This window comes from Petaurus breviceps, unplaced genomic scaffold (assembly GCF_028583685.1).
Source record: "Petaurus breviceps papuanus isolate PSGF00001 unplaced genomic scaffold, PetGlider_PUasm1.0 90919, whole genome shotgun sequence".
Taxonomy (NCBI): domain Eukaryota; kingdom Metazoa; phylum Chordata; class Mammalia; order Diprotodontia; family Petauridae; genus Petaurus; species Petaurus breviceps.
Genome location: NW_027187378.1, coordinates 15,741,876 through 15,763,514, shown reverse-complemented (window position 1 = coordinate 15,763,514; position 21,639 = coordinate 15,741,876). Strand labels below are relative to the sequence as shown.

Sequence of the window (21,639 nt, the reverse complement as noted above, 5' to 3'; positions counted from 1 at the left end):
AAGACAATAAATAAATTTGGCAAAGTTGCAGGATATAAAATAAACCCACATAAATCCTCGGCATTCCTATATATTTCCAATGAAACTCAACAGCAAGAAGTAGAAAGAGAAATCCCATTTAAAGTTACTGTAGACATTACAAAATATTTGGGAATCTACCTGCCAAAACAAACCCAGGACCTGTATGATCATTACAAAACACTTCACACAAATAAAGTCAGATCTAACTAATTGGAAAAATATCAATTGCTCATGGCTGGGTCAAGCTAATATAATAAAAATGACAATTTTACCTAAATTAAATTATATATTTAGTGCCATACCAATTAATTTAACAAAAAACTACTTTATAGAGTTAGAAAAAATAGTAACAAAATTCATCTGGAAGAATAAACGGTCCAGAATATCAAGGGAATTAATGAAAAAAAAATGCTAGGGAAGGTGGACTAGCTTTACCAGATTTCAATCTGTACTATAAAGCAGCAGTTATCAAAACTACTTGGTACTGGCTTAGGAATAGAGGAGTGGATCAATGGAATAGATTAGGCTTACGAGATTCAGAAGTCAACAACTACAATAATGTATTGTTTGATAAACCCCCAGACCCTGGTTTTTGGGATAAGAACTCACTATTTGACAAAAACTTCTGGGAAAACTGGAATATAGTATGGCAGAAACTGTACATAGACCATTATCTAACACCATATACCAAAATCAAGTCTAAATGTGTTCATGATCTAGGTATAAAGGTTGATACTGTAAGCAGTCTGCTAAAACAAGGAATAGTTTACCTATCAGACTTGTGGAGAGGGAATGACTTTATGACGAAACAGGAATTAGAGAACATTATAAAATGTAAAATGGATAATTTTGACTACATGAAATTGAAAAGTTTCTGTACAAATAAAGCCAATGTAACCAAGATTAAGAGGGAGGTGGGAAATTGGGAAAGGATCTTTACAACCTATGTCTCTGACAAAGGACTCATCTCTAAAATATACAGAGAACTGAGTCAAATTTATAAGAATACAAGTCATTCCCCAATTGATAAATGGTCAAAGGATATGAACAGGCAGTTTTCAGAGAAAGAAATTAAAGCTATCAATAAGCACATGAAGAAATGCTCTAATTGACTATTGATTAGAGAAATGCAAATCAAAACAACTCTGAGGTACCACATCTCACCAGTCAGATTGGCTAAGATGACAAAACAGGAAAATGACAAATGCTGGAGAGGATGTGGGCAAACTGGAACACTAATGCATTGTTGGTGGAGTTGTGAACTGATCCAGCCTTTCTGGTGAGCAATCTGGAACTATGCCCAAAGGGCTATAAATACTTTCATACCCTTTGATCCAGCAATACCACTCCTAGGGTTATATCCCAAAGAGATCATAGAAATGGGAGAAAGACCCATATGTACAAAAATGTTTATAGCAGCTCTTTTTGTTGTGGCAAAGAATTGGAAATTAAGGGGGTGTCCATCAATTGGGGAATGGCTGAACAAGTTGTGGTATATGCATGTTATGGAATATTATTGCGCTATAAGAAACAGGGAGCAGGCGGTCTTCATATTTACCTGGAGAGGCTTAAAAGAACTGATGCTGAGTGAGAAGAGTAGAACCAGGAGGAATTTGTACACAATTACAGACAAAACGTATGTGTGATGACCAACTTTGATAGACTGGACTCTTCTCAACAATGCAGGGATATAAGTCAATTCCAAAAGATGCATGATGGAGAGAAAAACATGCATCCAGAGAAAGAACTAGAAAGAACTAAATTTATATCCAGATGGAAGCAAAATACCTGATCTTTTTCATTCTCTTATTTAATTTTATGTCCTCTTTACCATTTTTCATTCCAGCTGGTACAATCCATTCTTATAACCTGACCATTGTATAATGTGAAAGTATTTACAGATCCTATACTTGATTATAAGCCGCCATGGGGGGGAGGAGAGGGAAGGGTACAAAATGTGAAATTCAAGGAATTGTGGAATTGAATCCTGTAAACTGAAAGGAAACAAACAAATTAATAAATTATTTAAAAAAAAATAACCAAAGAAACTCAGGCAAAAGGATAAAACTGGATATAGATAGATGGATGGATAGATAGATAGATAGATAGATAGATAGATAGATAGATAGATAGATAGATATGATTCTGCATAGAAAATCATAATGGAATCTATGAGAACTGATGAGGTCACTAAGTAATAGTATATAGAAAAAAGAGAAGTAGGTTCAGGACAAAACCTTAAGGTAAAACCATGGTTAGGGTGAATGACATGGACAAGTTGCAGAAATCACAGAAATCTACATCCCTCTCTTAAACACTTTCAACTGTTGAAAAGCACAACTGAAACTATCAAAATAAAGGTGAGAGAGTACATGTTAATCAGTTCCTGAAATAAACTGCCTGAGTACTGAATTTGTCCCTGAGTTTACTAGTAGGTTGGGTGGTGGGTGGGGAAGGAAATAATTTTCAGAGATTATATTTTCTGACAATAGGAAGCATATAATATATTAACAAATACAAAAAACTCCCTGGAACTAAATTCAGACAGATTTATTATGTGGATCCTTACTTGTGGGACATTGGGTAACTCAGGCATTACAGTTTTGTAAGACACTTATATTTATTTATACTTTAACACTTTTGAAAAAGACGAAAAAACAAAAGACAAAATGTTATTCAAGTAGATAATTCTCGCACTGAACTTTATAAAGATGGACAGTATTATATTTGTTTATAATTTAGTGAAGACATTCCTTCAGGAAGTTAAGGTAATATTATTTGGGTCCTTTGATTTCTGGTGACAATACAGGAATGAAACGTGGAGACTGGATTGTCAATGTACTGATTACACCTCAAATATGAAATATCTTAAGCTCTTGGTAGGTATTCGGTTAGTGTATTCAAAATTGAATTTTTTGACAAGTATTTAGAAGCACACTTCCTCCATGTTCTTTGTTAAAGGGAGAATCATGTGCGTTAGCTACTACATAATGAGAACAAATTGTAAGTCTGTTGTGAAAGTTGCTGTATTTGTGCTCTCACTCCTCCAAATAGAAGGCCATCAATACTTTAGCTCAAACACAGGAATTAGATATTTCTATAGGTAAATATGGTGTTTTGTCTGACAAGAACTTTGAATCACCTCAAATATTTCTATAAATATCCCCAGATTTTCCACGAATGGAAAAGAAGAATTTTCTTGGTAGATAATATCACTTGATGTCATGCATAAAAGAACCTCATTATGGTCTCTAAAAATGTTTCCTTTTAAGAATAACTATATTCTGATGAATCTACCAAGATAAGTTAGCTGAAACAATGCACCACTGACATAACTTAAAAGACTGACCTACTGGATGGTATTGTTTTAAGCTGACTATTTGAATGTTGTTGTTCAGTCATTTCAGATTCTTTGTGATCTCATTTGAGGTTTTCTTAGCAAAGATACTGGAGTGGTTTGCCACTTCCTTTTCCAGCTCATTTTGCAGATGAGAAAACTGAGGCAAAAAGAGTAAAGTGTCTTGACCAGGGTTACACAGCTAGTAAAGTGTATGTGGTTGGATTTGAACTCAGGAGGATGAGTCTTCCTAACTTCAGGTCTGGCAGTACTCTATCCACTGTGTCAACTTGCTGCCCTGACAGTTTAAATTCTAATGAAGAAAATATGATAAATTTGATGCTGGTATAATTAATTCTAAGCTGCTCCTTCTAGAAATAAGTAGTCAAAAATGGGTCTAAATTCTTCCTATGAGCAACAAAAATCTATATAAATGCCATGAGGGAATGTTTTTCACCCCCAGGTCTGCCACTGTAAAATGATATTCATTTATTTTTTTTCCAATAGTTGTGGCTAAGCATTTAGAGATAGATGACAGAGAGTGAGAGTGGAGTGGTAGACCGGGAACTAAACTTGTATGTAGGAAAATGAGTTCAAACATGATAGCAGTTGTGTTATAATCAGGATATAACAACCTCTTGGAGCTTCAGGCAACTCTCTAAGACTCGATTATAGATCCACGTTAGAGTTCCTATACCAATGATACATAGATTATAGAGGAGTGCAAGCATACAACCCTGCTTGAAAACATTTAAGCTTGGAATTGCATCTATCAAGAGACTTTCCATATGCTCTAACTTAAGTAAGTGTTGCTTGGATAAAGTGTTGAAGGAGCATTCATTACATAAGAGCGAGGATGTACAATCTGATCCATAGACGATCCCTATTTTTCAAATAAAATATTGAGGGCAGTGAAAATAATTTGTCTTAAATTGTTATTATTTGTTTTCTAATATAAATTGCTCATACTTTCTCAGTAAAGTGGGTGAGAGTATGTCAATTGAGTTGTGGCAGAATAATCCGGTACCTGTATCTTGAATATTTCTCATGTAAGTTATTATTTGGGAGACAGTGTGTTGAGGTGAAATCTAGAATAGTCTTAAGGGAATTTCCAGAAATATTATTGATTTTGATTTGATGTGATAAAGGATTTCCCTTTTTTTAAAAGATGCGATGCATCATATCTTATTAATTAGGCCAATAGTATTAATTAAGGTAAATGTGGCATGGACTGGAACATACCATTCAGGACAAATTCCGAAAAAAAATCAAGTAATGAGAAATCTTGGAGCTTTTTTAGTGTTGTGTCATTAATAGATAATGTTAGAATGTGTGGAATGACTGCATCCCAGCAGGGGAGATCCTGGGGGGAGAGAATCAGAGAGAGAGAGAGAAAGAGAGAGAGAGAAAGAGAGAGAGAGAGAGAGAGAGAGAGAGAGAGAGAGAGAGAGAGAGAGAGAGAGAGAGAGAGAGAAGAGATTATTACATAGCTGAACAACTCACAGTATTGTTTTAATTACTTTGCCAGGGAATTCTGGGATGTCAGCCTTTATTCAACCAGGAGACAAGACAGTCAATTTTTTGCTTTCCCAAGCAAGAAGTAGTCAAGTCTCAGTTTCAGTCTATTTAATATCTATAGGTATATAGTTAAATATAGTTAACTTTTAAATAATGATGTGAAAATAGAAATATTAGATCCTTTGCTTCATGAGAAGGTAATATAGTGTTTTACTTTAGCACGAAATCAAAGGAGGTGTGAGGAAAGATTGCTGACGTTTGTCTTCCTTATATTTCCCTTAGCAACTATTGAATAGATTATTGAATAGAATATTGAATAGAATATAGAATATTGAATAGATTAGACATTGATTACTGACTCATTGAATGAATGAATCCCTAAAACCCAGAAAATTCATTCATCAATATATTTAAAAGGGATTTTTCCTCTCTATATATTAGTTTTTTCCCTCCAAATCTCACCAATACAATTAATTTTTGGTTAGGCTTATGGTCAGCAACCCTGAAAGTCAAAACAAGGGAGAACTATTCACTTTGACATAGTATAGGATGTCTATCAGAAAGGTGGAGATAAGTAACAAAAGGATGATATTAGATGGATGATAATTCTGCTTTCTTGGCTAGAGATATGTGTGTATTTCTCCCTAGATTTATCCCAGGGACTGCCATTTAATATTATAAGGATGTGGCGATAAATGAGCTTGACCAGATGTTTTCTTCTTTGCTCCAAGCAATTATTTCTGAGGATAAATCCCATGGGGTAATAGTTTTCCATTCCAGATTTCCTAAAGATGAGGCCTTGGCAGAACCATTCGATGCTGGCATTCACATTTCACAGAATTATCATAGGAGCTGTTGGATACTTCAAAAATATAATATTCAGAAGATTATCAAATTGGTTCCAGACATCTAAAGACTTGGTGTGAGAATCACTAGGTGGTATGTATATATTTAGATATGTCAAATTGGTCTTATGAAGGGGCTAGATCAAGATTTAGAAAAAATGACCTGGTATTCAGAAGCTGGCTTTCTAATGTTGACTAAACCAAGAAAATTTGACCAATATATTGTGTAAAATTTACCTTTCTAGAAATTAAATTTAAATTGGTCTGAAAATGTGTACAAGGGGCAATTGATTTTTGTTAGTCAGATCTCCTATAAACAAATGATGTGAATATCATAGACCAAAGTTCGATCTGAACATTTATATTTCCTTTCCCATCCTGCAACAATTAGAGATATGATAACTAGTTTTTATGAGATGTCTACCCTTATAGAGAGAAATTGTGAATTGATACAAAGATAATAGATGTACATATATACACATTATTTGCCACTTCTTTTGGTTATATGAGGCCACAATCACAAGTTTTTCACCCTAATGAATTTAGATCAAATTAAAAAAAACTTAAGAGAAATATGGTTCCTTGTATTAGGAAAATGTATGGACTTCCAATATAGATCATGTTTAATGTCATATATTTAGAGGAAAGGGAATATGGAGAAATTAAAATTTTCCCCTAGCCTTTTCTCATAGTTCTACAATAATTACAAACAAAGCATCAAAGGTTCTTTTGTTATTCTCTTGGCTATCATGTCTACAAAAGTGACTGGAAGTAATGAAGCAATCAGGAAAATAATTAAATTATAAGTGAAATTGGAGTGAAAAAGTCAGAAAATCAAAGGAGAATAGATAGCTTAGAGTAGAAGGTAAAAATCATACCTATGTAGTAAACTCCTGAGAAAGGAGTGCGTAAAAGAAAACCTGCTAAATTTATGAAAGAAAAAAAAACAAGATATATTAAAATAGTGTCAAAAGATTGGAAAAGTGAAAAACAGGTCAAGGAAAGAGAATTTAAGAATAATCAAGTTCTTTGAAAACCAGAACCAAGTAATATATTTGTTCCTTATATTAAAAAAATAAAAACTCTACCACTAATAGAACCAGTGGGAAAAGTGAAAATAGGAAGAATCCACTGGTCACCTTTTGAAAGAAATCCCAAAATGAAAAAAAAAAAAAACAACCAAGAAATGTCCTAGTCAAAATTTAGAGCTTCCAAGTCAAAAGAAAAAAAATACTGTAATATGCCAAATAGAAAGAGTTCATGTAACAAGGAACCAAAGTCAACATCACACAAGATTCAGAAAGTAAGGACTAAAAAGGAAATAAAATGCTGATGTACGAAATTCCTAAAAGAAAAATGTAGAGATTTATTTCCAAGCATAGTTTATCCTGGAAAAGCCAATGCAATTTTTCAGGAGGACTTTAATGTGACATAGAATGTTTAAGAATTCTTTTTTTTTCTTTTCTTTTTGATTTTTGGAGGGCAATTGGGGTTAAGTGACTTACCCAAGGTCACATGGCTAGTTTTGTGTGTGTGTGTGTGTGTGTGTGTGTGTGTGTGTGTGGTAAGTGTCTGAGGTCGGATTTGAACTCAGGTCCTCCTGACTCCAGGATCGGTGCTCTATTCACTTCACCACCTAGCCACCCCAAGAATTCTTAATAAAAATATCAATGTTAAATAGAAACTTTGAAGTGCTAACATAAAAGAAAAGATAAGCCTAGAAATAAAAATACATTTTAGTAATTAGAAGTATTTAAATGATGTAATATTTGTATTCAAAAATGGGAGAAGAGAAAAACATTCTATAAGAATCATAATGTCATCAGTGATTACATAGGAATTTAATTTGACAGCCAAAGTGTGGACTTGTTTACTTTTATTAGTTTTAAAAGGGGAAAGAAAAAAAGAAAAGGAAGGGAAAGAAAAGAAGAGAAGAGAATATAATAGTAAGAAATGGAAGAAAAGGGTAAGGAAGTTACTATTTCACATAAATCAGATGTGTTAAAAGAATCCAAATATGTAAAATAGGAAAGAGAGTGGGTATCTTATGACTTCACCATAAGGGTGGTATCAAAATCACCCCCCCCCATTTATCCCTTACATATTTATCATATGAAAGCATACACTAGAGATGAACAAAGACTGGACACCTCCCGAGATGGAACAAAGACAACCAGCCAAAGGAGAAAGGAAATGAGAGTGAGATGTAGCAGAGAAAAGAGAAATTAAGAAGGTAATCTTCCCTATAGGCATCAAGGCATTTCAGAGCAGAAGATTTTAGCTGATGCCACTAGTTGTACCAACCTCCTCAAGGACTGAGGAAAGTTCAAAGAAAAACATTACTCTTTCTCCAACTTCTCCCATTTTTTTTTAACAAGCACTATAAGATACTTTACTGCTTCTTTACCCAAATGTTTCTAATAACCTGAATTTTGCCATAACTATGAAAAAGATCAGAGTTTATCAAGAGATAGATATGAACATAAGTTAAATTAGAGGTTGCAAACTGTGCTTAAATGGTGGAAATTTACCCAATGGGGACCTCAGAAAAATTGTGATTATATACCTAACTTTTAGTTCATTAAAAGTTCCTTAAAGCAGGAGAGGAGGTAACTTGTGGGACATGAGAGAGTTATATAATGCTCCTGACCCTAAAACAAACTAAATATTAAAACAGAGATTTACATATGAACTTGATAAAAGAAAGTGGACTATACACACAACAGAGCTTGAAGCAGAAACGTATTAAACTAAAGAAGAAATCAGCAAAGACAGGGAAAGGGGAGTATGAATATGTAAGGGAGAATAGAAACGGAATAGTTTCCAGAAAAAAACAAACTTTAACTTCATAGGATTGTTCATAAAGTCAATAATTAAATATAAAGAAAGTATAAAGACTAGAGCGTGAGGTTTGTACTGATAAAGAGATGAATGGCATAAGACTAAGAACTGACAACTTCAATTATAGATTACTGGTTTTGGTGAAATTCCTTCTCTTTCTATGTCTTATTTATTATAAATAGTAGAGTGAAAAAGAAAAGAGGAAAAAGTGTAAGAAATTATGTTGCAGGGAAATGTACTATTAGCATTCATAGCAGTAAATATAAATAAAATGCAATCATTTATAGAACAGAAGAAGCAGTATGGATTAGAAAGTAGAATTCAACATTATGTCTTTCATAAATCACACTTGAAATATGAAACAATAGGGTTAAAGAGTTAAAATTAGGGACAGAAGCAAAATTCATTAAATAGTTGGCTAGCATCCACATAGCACTGCTATGTGCCAGGTACTATACTAAGTAGTTTACAATTATTATCTCATTTAATCCTCACAATAACTCTGTGTGGTAGGTGCTATTATTATACTCATTTGACAGGTAAGGAAACTGAGACAAAAAGAGGTTAAGTGATTTGCCTAGGATCACACAGCTAGTAAGTGTCTGAGGCCAGATTTGAACTCAAACCTTTCTGAGTTGTTCCCCATCACTACTCTCCCTTCCAAAAAAAAACAAAAACAAAAAACAGGAAGAGGTTGATCAATAATGATCTCAGACATAGTAGCAATAAAAGCAGGTTCAGGGGTGGCTAGGTGGTGTAGTGAATAGAGCACCGTCCCTGGAGTCAGGAGGACCTGAGTTAAATCCGGCCTCAGACACTTAACACAAAAACTAGCTGTGTGACCTTGGGCAAGTCACTTAACCCCAATTGTCCTCCAAAAAGCAAAAAACAAAACAAAACAATAAAAGAAGGCTCAATTAGATAAACTGGGAAACTATATTATGAATAAAGGCAACATAAACAATGAATTGATATAAATACATCAAATATCATAGCAACTCAGAGAAGATGACTGAAGGAAAAGTTCATCAAACTTGCAAGAGGAAGAAGACCATAAAAAAATGAATGGGAGAACCTTACTGTACCCTGTTAAGATCTAGACATCTAACAAAAAATAAACGATCAACTAAATAAATATAAAATAAGGAAGAAATTAAGGACTCAAATAGAATTTTAGAAAGGTTCAATAAGATAAACCTCTAATAATTACTCACAGGGAATTTAAGTAAGTAGATGTTTTTCAGCTATTCAAAACAGTTTTACAAAAATTTACACTGGGGACAGGGAACAAAACCCTGATAAACAAATTCAGAAACGTAGAAATCTTAAAACATGTTTTGCTGACCACAGTGCAACAGATGTATATTCAATAAAGAACCACTAAAGAAAGAATTCAAGCTTAATTGCTATCTAAGTAATTTAATTCTAAAGAATTTGTCAACTAAAGAATCATAAAGAAAAATATATTTTAATTAAATAAAATTATAACAATGGCATATCAAAATATTTGGAATGTATCAAGGCAGTCTTTAGGGGAAATTTTATCTCTAAATATTTTCATTAATAGAAGAGAAAAAAGAAGCAATCAATTATTTCAGCATGTAACTCAAAAGAAAATACAAAAGAAAACAAAATTTTAAAATCTAAACAAAAATAGAAAATCTAAGTCAAAGAAGAAATAAAAGCTGAAAACAAAAAAGTGGATAGTTAAATAACATATGGCATTAGTTTTAATCAAGTTAAAAAAAATAATCCCCCCCCACAAAAAAGAAATAGACAACAAATTGCCAATATCAAAAATTAAAAGGAAGAATTATATCAAATGAAGATATAGACTGTTACTAGAAAGTCATTTCCCTTATTATATACCAAAATTACTATTAAGTGAAATCTGAGTATTTAAAAATATAAAATGATCAGATTAATAGAATAAGAAACAGAAATTTTAAATAATCCTATCTCAGAAAAAGTGATTGAATAAGCAATAAAGTTTCAAAGGGAAAGAAAACAGAACCAGAAGGATACACTGTGAATTCTAGCAAACATGCAAAGACTTAATTTCAAATATTATTTAAACCAATATTTGTAGAGGAAGAGATCTTGCCCTCTTATGAGACAAATATTGTCCTGATGCCTAAGCCATGGTAAAATAAAGCAGAAAACTTGATACTAATGTCTCTAATGATTATTTGTGCAAATATATTTGATAAGGTATTAGCAATGGGACTAAAATGGCATGCTAAAATTATACAGTATAACCAGGTTGGAATGTTAGATTCATTCAATACAAAACTATAAGTATAACAGGCCATTATTAATAACAAAAGTAATAGTCACAGAATTATGCCAGTATATGGAGAGAAAGTTTTTGGCAAAATACAAAAATTCTATGTTTTAAAAACAAAACATCTAAAACCTGAAATAAAATGTAGTAAATAGTATCTTTCTAAAGGGAAGTCCTACTGTGGTAAAAAAAACCCAGAGGCCAAGTGACTGACTGGTGACATGACCAGGCAAAGGAAGCAAACCAAGCAGGGAAATCCAACATTAGACTCCTATTTTGCGGACAAAAAGGATCAAATCATGGAACAGGAGGAAGACAATGAAGTCAGAACTCCTGCACCAAAAGCTCCCAAGAAAAATGCGAGCTGGTTACATACAGGCCATACAGGACCTTAAGAAGCAGATAAGAGAAGTGGAGGAAAAATTGGGAAGAGAAATGAGAATGATGCAAGAAAATTGTGAAATGGTAGTCAACAGCCTGACTGAGAAAAATAACATCTTAAAATACAGACTAACTCAAAAGACAAAAGAGGCAATCAGGAGAAGAATGCCTTAAAAAAACAAATTTGCCAGATGGAAAAAGAATCTCAAAAGCTCAATGAGGAGAATCATTCCTTCAGAATTAGATTGGAGAAAATGGAAGCTAATGACTTTATGAGAAATCAAGATGCTGTTAAACAGATCCAAACAAATGAAAGAATATAAGGCAATGTGAAATATCTCATGGGAAAAACCACTGACCTGGAAAATAGATCCAGAAGAGATAATTTAAAAATTATTGGACTACCTGAAAGCCACGATCAAAGAAAGAACCTAGAAATCATCCTCCAAGAAATTCTCAAGGAAAACTGCCTTGATGTTTTAGAACCAGATGGCAAAATAGAGGTTGAAAGAATTCAACGACCACCCCCTGAAAAAGATCCCAAAAAGAAAATTCCTCGGAATATTATAGCCAGGTTCTGAAATTCCCAGATCAAGGAGAGAATATTGCAAGCATCCAGGAAGAAACAATTTGAATATTGTGGAAACATAATCAGGATAACTCAGGATCTGGCAGCTTCTACACTGAGGTATTGAAGAGCTTGGAATATGATATTCTGGAGGGCAAAGGACCTGGGATTAAAACCAAGAATCACCTACTCAGCAAAACTGAGTATCATGTTTCAGGGGAAAATATGGTTATTCAGTGGAATAGAGGACTTTCAAGCATTCTTGAAGAAAAAATCAGTGTTGAATAGAAAATTTGACATTCAGATACCAGAAGCAAGAGAAGCATGAGAAGGTAAACAGGGAAAAGAAATCATAAGGAACTTATCAAACCAGAAAGCAATATATCAGAAATTGGAGTTATATTAACATCTCACCCTCAATACTATAACAAACTCCAAATAGATACATGACTTAGATATGAAAGGTCATACATATCATCAACAAATTGGGGATGGAGGAAAGGAGATAAGGTGATAATTTTTAACATATAAAGAAATAAAAATGATCACAAGAGATTATGCTGATAATTTTGATTACATAAAACAAAAAATTGTACAAATTTTATATGTACCTACAAGTACATATGAATTTTGTACATTAAAATTTTAAATAAATTTTGTACATTCAAACTAGAAGAGAACCAAGGAACTGCGGAAACATTTTTTAAGAAAATTGTTCTGATAAAGGTCTAATATCCATGAAATATATGAAATTGACAAAGATAAATGAGAGCTAGAACCATTTCTCTATAAATAATTGGTCAAATAATAACAGGACAATCACAAAAGAGGAAAGCAAGTTTAATAGCTTGAGAAGTCATCCACATAGAAGTAAAAATGAGGAAAAAGAAAAGAACAAAGAATTAAGGGGAAAAAATTTAAAAAGAATTAAGGGAAATCTACCTTTAGGGAATTTGAACAAAGATTAATCTGCATTTGGAGAAGTCCAGTACTGATTAAATATTGAGGAAAATGGGGACTGAGAAAAGACCATTGGCTTTAGCAGTTAAAATTCACTGAAGATCGTAGACGTAGCCATTGCCATAGAATGGTGGTAACAAAAGTCAGAATGCAAAACATTAAAGATGGAGTAGTTGGTAAGGAAATTAAGTCAGAATGTAGGTTTCTCCATGTAGAGTTTTAGCAGAAATGTGAATATAAAATAATAGCTAGAAAGGTTAGTAGGATTGAGGAGAAAATTTTGTTTGGTTTTGTTCTTAGGATAGTGAAATCTGAGAGGGTTTGTAGGCAAATAGGACTAAACCAAAACAAAGTAAGAGGAAAGGAATGAAGATGACCAAGAGAAAATTATCAATGGAGCAAGGTTCTATCAATCAATCAAAAGGCATTTGTTATATGCCTACTATGTGTGAGACACCGTGCTAAAGATAAAAATATAATATGGGTGGATAGAGGTATAATTATGGAGAGTGCACAGGTGACCTACTCTAGTCACAGCCATCACTCCTTTTTGTCTTTACCCCAAAGTCTTTGGAAATTTAATAAGATATACCCTGTCATGATAGAAAGTTTTTTTTTTGGGGGGGGGCGTTGTTTGTTTGTTTGTTTAGCTTATGGGTAGTCTAATGGTCTTTTGTGTCCATGTAATTACTTATTCTGTGACGTTATAAAGTTTGTTGGTGTTGTTTATTGCTTATTCTCTAAGAGGACTGTGACACCAGGAAGGTGATGTTGTGACTTGCAAATGAATTGAATATAAGTGACAGAGGGTTGTGCAAAGTCAACAGTCTCACTTTCATGAAGTTTGTATAAAACAAAAAGCTAGGAGTGCAATTATTATTGTTCAGAGCTCCCAATCATGAAAATTTCTCACAGGTTTGTCTATCTGCCTCAATTTCAATTTATGTTTTTTTTTTTTATCTCTAGCTATCCCCTGGTTTCTTGAAAAATTGAGACAATGTCCAGGTTCCCAGAAATATTTGGACATAGAAGTAAGCCAAATTATTACAGCTTCTGTAAATGATATAGATAGTGAAGGAAAGAGAAAGACTTAACTTGGGATTTCCCTCAGTTGCTGAAGGGGTGAATGAAACCAGAGGCTTCAGGTTTAGACTTCTGCTCCAAGACACCTGTAGGACCAAGAGCTTTCCTAGATATCTCTATTCTCTACAACATCTCACTCCTATTTTTTCTCTTTTTTTCTGTTGCCTCAGTACCATTGTTCTTCCCATCTCAGTTCATTAAGCTGAGCCAGGGAAGCTGTAATGGCAAGAAAAAAAGTAGTTAACACTTTGTTTCAGCTATTAACACCTTGTTTCAGGTCAAGTTTCTTTTGAGTCTTGTATCAAATCTGTTAAGGAACAGAACGTGTTTTCCCCACAACTTGTGAGCTCCTGGGGAAGAGCTAATGACCATATACAAGGAGAGGCCCAGGCTAGAGACAGCACAACTGAGAAGAGGACTCTTGTGGTGGTGGAGTCAAGAAGGAGAAAACTTGTGGTATCCCAGCACTCTGTCTGCTCTGTGTTGATGTTTGTTTGTGATACTTTGTACAGAAGCCTTGGGACCTTACTAGAAGCCCTGAAAAAAGGATTTAATGGTTGTATGTTTACAGAAGTCCTAGAGAAGGGTTTTGGAGGTCCTGAGACTTTCCTGATTATTTGTGCCGACCTCTTAGACCTTGTTTGTGGGTCTGTGTTGATTTCACAGGAAGATAGTGAATTGAGGATGGTGCCAGCAATGTGTATGAATATTATTGTGTCTCTGTCAAGCTTTGTCTTCCCAGAAACAATAACCGTGAAGGACTTGAGGTGGACTGGACATTGTGAACTTCAATATGGAGCAGGAACTGGACAAAGAACTGGATAAGGAGCTGGAAAAGGAACTGGGAGCTGCCTGCATTTGGACCCAGGTGACAGTTGGAGCTGGGACCATGGACGAGGAGAGCCAGCCTTGAGTCAAGCTGAAAGAAGACTTTACTTGGATACTGTTACTGTGATCTAGGGGTGGAGAACTTTGATTTGTGTACTGTGTGTCCCTTAAGGAGGCAAGTCTCCTTAAGGATAATTGAATGATTGAGTTACTAAATGATTGTACTTTATTGAAAACTATGTGACCACTTTGGTGAAAACTATATGGCCATTTTAGTGATAAGTTGTTGAGTTGTGAAATGGTGGATGCTGTATTTTGATTTCCTGTGATAAATTGTAACATTGTGAATGCTGTGCCTTGATTTTCTGTGAATGTTTTGCTCTGATTTGTTATTGAATAAATAGAGGGTTCGCTATACTATGTACTCAGAACCTTGAAAGCTGTTCACAGCAGCAGTCCTCTGGAAAGCTGCTTGGGTTTGGCTTTACAAAAGCTGACTATCATGGCTCCTCCTCCTGCTAGGCATCACAGTAGATACAGCAGTGGTCCTGAAGTCAGAAAGACCTGAGTTTAAATTCAACCTCAGAGACTAGTTGTATGATCTTGAGAAAAATCATTAAATACTGTCTCAGCTTCCTCAATTGTAAAAAGGAGATTGTAATAATATCTATCTCACAGGATTGTTGTGAGGATCCAATGAGATAATATTTAAAAAGTGCATAGCCAAGGGTTTGGCATATAACTTAATTTTTGATCTCTCCCTCCTACTGATGCTACTGTTTAGCTGTTAAAAGCTACTGCCACTTCTCATACCCTCTCAGAATGTGTGGACCCATAAAAGAATTCAAGGCCATGGTTCATTTCTACCTTAAAGATCCCAAGAATAACAGTTCACAACAAAAGATAGAGAGTGAAATACTTTCTTGTGAAGTACAAATCTGAAGAAGTCAGTTAGTTCTCAAACTACTATAACATTGCTCCATATGAGTCAGAAATTTGTAATCCCTTGCAAAATTGACTTTGGTACACCTGACATCTGAAATTCTCAAACTAAATCAGTGTTTGAGAGAACAAGATGCCATTCAGAGCAAATACATAGATTAAGATACATGCAATAGATTTAGTACAATGCACAATTAGTACAATTTTACATGTTGCTTCAGTGACATCAGGTCTAAATAACTTGCATAATAAATCACATTTGTGGATCTTATAGTATATGTATCTTCATATAATACAAGCAAATAAAATCAAACTGATAATAATATTGTTAATACCAAATCACTCCCTAGGGTTAAGAGGAGACTATTTGCCTATAGGAATTAAAAATTCTAAAATGCTAGTCAGTTCCTGAATCCCTATTATATAAAGAATGAAATAATCCATACATATTGTCAAGGATCTTATGTTATGATGAGGGAGAGAAGTATATATATATATATATATATATATATATATATATATGTATGTATATGTATGTATATATATATATATATATATAAGTTAGTGGTGTTGTTTGTTCCTCATTTTCAAAGAACAGTGACATCACCCAAGGGTTTGGCATATAACTTAATGCTTAATCTCTTCCTCATTCTGATGCTACTGCTTAACTCTTAAAAGCCACTGCCATTTCTCGTACCCTCTCAGACTGTGTGGATCCATATAAGAATTCAAGGCCATGGTTCATTTCTACCTTAAAGATCCTGAGAATAACAATTCACAACAAAAGATTGAGAGCGAAATACTTTTCCTTGTGAACTACAAATGCAACAAAGTCAGTTCTCAAACCACTATAACATTCCTTCACATGAGTCAGAAATTTGTAGTCCCTTGCAAAATTGACTTCGGTACATCATAGGATAATATCTTGACTTGTGGGTAAATTGGATTTAAATAAAACAGAGTGTCAGAAAGTCTTCAGTCTCACACTCTCTTTCAGAGTCATCAAAGTCCAGAGGCAAAACAAAAGTCAGGACAATTGGCAAGGTCAAGGTTGTGGTAACTGACTTTGGCATCTTTGGTGTCTGGCCAAGCTCTAAGCACCATACAGTACCTGCATCAGCAACCTTAATTACCATTAGAACATTTTTTTTCTCATCTGTGCCTTCTATAAGGAAAGTCTTCACAGACATAAACACCCCAGAACACACCAATAGGTTTGTGGCCCATTGATTATCCTTAACTTTGTTTAGGCTGACTACTGAGACAGTTTACCAGACTGTGGCCACTGTGCATTCCACACTTTCTTAGAGTCATGGGTGAGAGTTGAATGCCAGGTAGAGACCAAGGTGGATGAGAATCCCTGAAAAAGTCTTAGCAAGCCTTCATACCAGAGGTGCTAATCCTCCCTGAACACTTACACACCCCACCTACATAAGTATATACAAGTATACACATACATAAGTATATAGAGAATAAATGTACATTGAATCAATAATCAAACATTCAAAGTTATGTAAAATGTATTTTGGTTAGGGGAACTTTAATCATTGTGGGAAATATTGAATACGCTCAAATATGAGTTATATCTAGAAGGAAGAGAAGGATTCTATAAAATAGAAGTGAGGAAGGAGTAGATTCCAAAATAGTTCGGTGTGTTTTTTCAGTCATGTCTGACTCTTTGTGACCCTATTTTGTGTTTTCTTGGCAAAGATACTGGAGTGGTTTGCCATTTCATTTTCCAGCTTATGTTTATAGATGAGGAAACTGAAGTAAACAGGTTAAGGGACTTGCCCAGGGTCATAGAGCTAGGAAGTATCTGAGGCTGGATTTGAACTCAGGTCTTCCTAACTCTAGGAGTTTCTTTATCCATTGAACCATCTAGCTGCCCCTAAAGGGTCTATAACCTGTGAGAACAATAGTTAAGCTATAGGCATGCAAATAAAATCTACTAGTTTCACCAGAGCATAAGTACCTATTTTCTATACATGGTAGTTACAATGCTCATTGAGGAATATATACCTAGCAAACTGGTTGTACTTTTTTGCTTTGACATATATATATATATATATATATATATATATAGTTTTTTAAATCCTAGTATTGAGAGCTACTAGGAACATAACAATTCACTTAGTCTAATCTCCTCATTTCACAGATGAGGAATCTGAGGCCTGACAAGGTTAAGCAACTCACCACAATATATTAAGTACTGGGGACCAAATTAAACATATTCTGTTAATTTGACATTAACAGAATACTGTTAATGCACACTAGGGAAAGAATGCTAATAATAGATGGGAGGGAAGAGACGCAAAGTTTAGATAAGACAGTGTAGTCACTTATTGGTTTTGAAGTCTAGTCATAGTGAAATAAGACATAAATCAAGAAAAACATACAATATTATACATAAGTCATAGATGGGGGGGGAAAGTCTATATGAGTATGTAGGGATATGGTTATTATCAATAGTAGGGATCAAGGAAGGAAACATTTCAATCAAATTAGAAAGAATAGCTTAATGAATAATAGTTGAACTGAACTGAATCACACGGCAAGGGAATAAAATATTAAAGTATGAAATAAGCAATGGGAGAAAGAGACAGTATATCTCTTTTTTTTAAGAGAATGTATTTGGGCCATGTATTTAAGAGAAAATAAATGACCCAAATGGGGAGGGTATCTCATTGCTCCACTTTCTTCCCCAAAGCCCCATAGTTAGAGCACATTCTTAGTAACCTCTACACATTTGACCAAGGACATATTGAGGTTGTGTCAAAGGATATAATGTGCACTGGTAGCCTGAATAAGTATAGCATAAACATGTCATTTTTCCATTTAAATTTTTTTCAGGCTAATCTCTTTAATGTCCTTAGCTGATAGGCCTAAATTATCATGCATAACTAAAAGTGCTTAAGAACAGTAAAATATGTTCTTATTTTTAAAAATGCTTTAGAAATAGATTTCATGAATTATATATACTCAAATATTCATAACAGGTCTTTTGTAGTAGAAAAAACACACATAAAGAAAGTGGATGCCAATAAATTGGGGGATTGCTGAACACACCAAGATACAAGACTATAATGGAATGTCACTGTTCAATAAGAAAAGGTGAATATGAAGAGTTCAGAAAAACACGGGAAGATCTGTGTAATTGATGCAAAGCAGAATAAACAGATCTACAATGACTACAATCATTTAAATGAAAGCCAAACTCTGAGTAATTAAAATAACCAATCAGTCCTAAAGTAGGGATAATGAAATATACCCATCTCCTCTCAGCAGAGAGAAGGGACTGACTCTGCAAGCATCATGTCACCCACATTATCATTCATGGTCATTTTTATCAATTGATTTGCTTAACTGTTTAGTACAAAGGATGGTTTGATTCTGGGGCAGGGATGGAAGGGAGTCTTTATTCATAAATTACTTCCATGTAAAATAAAACAGCATCAATAAAATTTATTTTTAAAAAAAAGAATACATGGATGAATCCATGTCATGGCACTCCATGGCCCTTGAGTCTGAAAAACAGAAATCTTATTTTCTCTTACATTTTTTAAAGTGGGTAACACATATGTAAGTAGTAAAGTTAGTTTGGAATTTCTATCCCAGGAATGGGTAGAATGCAATAGTTCTTATTAACTGCTTCAACTATAAGCAATAAATATTAATAATAAAAACCCCATTGTCCATCAGCATTGTGTTGCATAATTTGCAACCAGTTTACTTCTCAGTGTCATGAAATTTAAACAACAAGAGACTCCTTCAAGGTCAGTTAGCACAAACTTGAAAGATCTGAGTCAGGCCATCAATAAAATGTGGCAAAATGAGATCCAGGTGGAAAATCTGTCATGTTCAAAAGTCTGAAATGAAATATGATCACCAAATGATACAGAAAATTTCAGCAGCTAAAATCCAGCTAGATTACTTAGAAAATGTTGTATGCATTGGTTAACATCTGTTATAAATGCCATAGATGGGGTTGCTATTAAACTGTATAAAAACATCTTTTAAGTAAAAACATCATACCCCTTTTCAAGCTATTGTCAGGAGCCAAGGCATTTGCATATTATTGCAAAATGTATGCTGTACAGAGTGTGTTTATGACAGACTTTGATGAAGTTAAGAGCCAAGATCAAGGATAACTTAATAAGAAGGATCTATTTTTGGCTTCTTATGCATACACATAGCCTCCATTAATATGAACAGAGAGACTACACATGCATATCAAAAGCAAGATGGTTGCTCTAGAGGCTTGTAGTGGGAAAAAATAGTCTCAAATGTAAAATGAAGTGATTACACTGAATGGTATCTAAGACCCCTTCTGACTCTATGACTAAGATTTCAAGGTTTTATTATCTCAGTCCTGGATCATTAGTACTCTTTAAGGAAAACACAATTAAAAAAAAAAAACCTGTTTGCCTGAAAGACATCTGAGAAATAACCTCAAATGTGTTGCAATAGCCAAAAAATGTGAGAAAATCAGGCTCCTATTACTAACGTATTGATTTAATGAGACAGTAGTCCATGACTTCCTTTGACAAATTACACCCCATATCTTGTGTAAATATAAAAAAAGAAATTCTCTAAAAATTAGGATAAAATGCATCCAAAATGATAATGATTTTTTAGTATAGTATAAAGACTGATATTTAATTGCTAAAGAAAAATATACACAGGGAGATTTTTCAAGAGATTAATCTACTTTTTCTATACTTTAACGTTGGGAATCTGGACATAAGCCCAAAGGCATATAATGTTAAAATCCGCCAACAAGTGAGGGAGTTGAGAGGCGGAGTATTTCAGGGAAGAGAGAGTTCAAATTTAATTTCTCTTCCTCTTTCTAACATTTTTCTAAGTTCTACCTATATCCCACATATATACACTTCTTCTAACAAGTCAGCAAGACCAAAGGAAACAAACATTTGAAAACTTACCAGTGTCATCCCACAACGAACTCTGGTTTGCAGCAGTTACCATGATGAAAAAATACTATTAACTTGGGTTCCATCCCATTTCTGTTCAGTTGTGCACTTTCTAATTCTCTGCAGCTGCGAGGCTCTGAATTCCAAAAGGGAGCCCAGAACTGAGAGTAATAAAGGAGTTTTGGGCTCTGTCTATCTGCTGCTGGGCCCCTCACTCACTGTACAACTCAGAGAAAATATCACCTAGTTTTCTAGGACTTCCTTTTCCTTGCTTATGAAGAAGAGGGTGTCTGCCTGCTTTGTGGGGAAGGCAACAGACTTTTTAATAGGGTCTAAAAGTCCTTAACACTGTAAGATATACTCCAAAAAATCGAGTTTTAGGATTAACTTCATTTTCCTCTTTGAATATGTATTTAAACCTGCCCTCTCTATGCTCATCTGTCAGCTCATCAAATCTTCATCTGGCCACCAAGCAAGGGGCAGCTGATTAAAATAAAAAAAAATTTCAGGGAGAATTCAAAATTAAAACCAGGCTTCAAGTTCAACTACACCAGTGCTGACTCTCCCACTGAAGAATATAAATGCTGACTAATAACAATTACTTTTGTTTCAAAACACAATTAAATCTCCATTATTGGCAAGGACATTGTCTACTTCACAGATGACCTGCAGGTGCTCAGGATTTCTCCCTATCACAGTGACCTCAGCTTGGTCCCAGCCAGTGGAACATAGGGAATAAGCAAGAAACTATTAAGGCTAGGAACAGAGTGGGGTTCACATGTGTGTTGGAGCAAGCATCTCTGCATGTTTTTGTGACTTTGTAATCTAAAGTAAAATATAAATGAATTTAGAAATAGGCATTACTTTCACTTGAGGAAGCAAGATGGCACAGTGATGAGAGTGCCAGCCCTAAAGTCTGGAAGACTGAGTTCAAATGTGCCCTCAGATACTTACCAGCTGTGTGATCCTGCACAAGTCACTTAACCATGTTCACCTCAGTTTTCCCAGGTGTAAAATGATCTGGAGAAGGAAATGGCAAATCACTTCAGTATCTTCACCAAGAAAACCCCAAACAGAACAGAACTGAACGACCGTTTTTACTC

General features: G+C 34.4%; 1 long non-coding RNA gene across 1 annotated transcript in view; it reads right to left on the bottom strand.

Annotated features, from left to right (window-relative positions):
• Positions 1-21,000, bottom strand: part of LOC138151781 (uncharacterized) — a 184,761-nt gene extending 163,761 nt beyond the window's left edge. The window contains exon 1 of the long non-coding RNA XR_011165915.1: positions 20,549-21,000. This is a non-coding gene — a long non-coding RNA (uncharacterized lncRNA). The remainder of the gene's footprint in view (positions 1-20,548) is intronic.
• Between the last annotated feature and the right edge of the window lie 639 nt (positions 21,001-21,639).